At 40.7% G+C, this 974-nt stretch overlaps 1 pseudogene; it reads right to left on the reverse strand.

Moving 5' to 3' along the window:
• Positions 1-41: 41 nt before the first annotated feature.
• LOC102751048 (cytochrome c oxidase subunit 8A, mitochondrial pseudogene) lies at positions 42-246 on the reverse strand (annotated as a pseudogene).
• Positions 247-974: the final 728 nt, after the last annotated feature.

Consider the following 974-nt stretch of genomic DNA (forward strand, 5'->3'; position numbering starts at 1 on the left):
GGGGTGGTCAGATCACAGGGTAAGGGACAGCACAGCCCCTTTCACTCCCGCTTCTTGTAGGTCTCCAGATGTGACAGGACCCAGCCTGATGACAAGAAGAAAGGAAGCAGGAGGTGAGCCCAGTGGTGACATCCATGGCCCCCAGCTGCTCCTGTGGTGGTTTGGAATCCATCTGGGCCCACAGCACCAGGAGCTGCCGGTTTAGGCCTGTCAGGCCTCTCAGCAGCAGGGCGTCAGCACAGACATGACTTCAGACAGTGGCCAGCAGGAGCCCAAGTCAGGAAGTCAGAATGGCAACAGATGAAGATACTAAGACCCAAAGAGAAATACTTATTCTTAGCAATGTATTCAAGTTAGTAATAGAAAACCAGAACTTGGGTAGATTTGGTGTTAAATTTGTAATATAGTTGACCCTTAAAATGTGGGTTTGTACACCTGTCCACTTACATGCAGAATTTTTAAAATAAATACAATATAGTACTGTAAGTGTATCTTCACTTCCTTATGATTTTTGTAACATTTTCTTATCTCTAAATGTAATATAAATATGTGTTAATCGACTTTTCATGTTTTAGGTAAAGCTTCTGGTCAGTAGTGGGCTATTAGTATTTAAGATTTGGGGGAGTCAAAAGTTATATGCAGATTTTTAAATGTGCACAGGATTGGAATGTCTAATGCCTGCATTGTTCAGGGGTCAACTGTGGTTTTTTGTAACCTAGGGTTTTATTGTTCCTTGGCTTGGTAGATGGTACCATTGTCTTTTCAGTCATTTAAACAAACCTGATGGTCATTCTGGGTGGGTTTTTTTTGTTTGTTTGTTTGTTTTTGTCCTTCACGTTTAGAATATTACCAAGTCCTGATTGATTTAGCCTTCTTTTTTTTAAAAAAAAAATTTTTTTTTTAAAGATTTTATTTATTTATTTGACAGAGAGCGTGAGAGAGTACAAGCAGGGGGAGCAGTAGAGGGAGAGGGA

Source organism: Leptonychotes weddellii, unplaced genomic scaffold, assembly GCF_054177405.1.
Source record: "Leptonychotes weddellii isolate Sample4059 unplaced genomic scaffold, ASM5417740v2 HiC_scaffold_23819, whole genome shotgun sequence".
NCBI classification, from domain to species: Eukaryota; Metazoa; Chordata; class Mammalia; order Carnivora; family Phocidae; genus Leptonychotes; species Leptonychotes weddellii.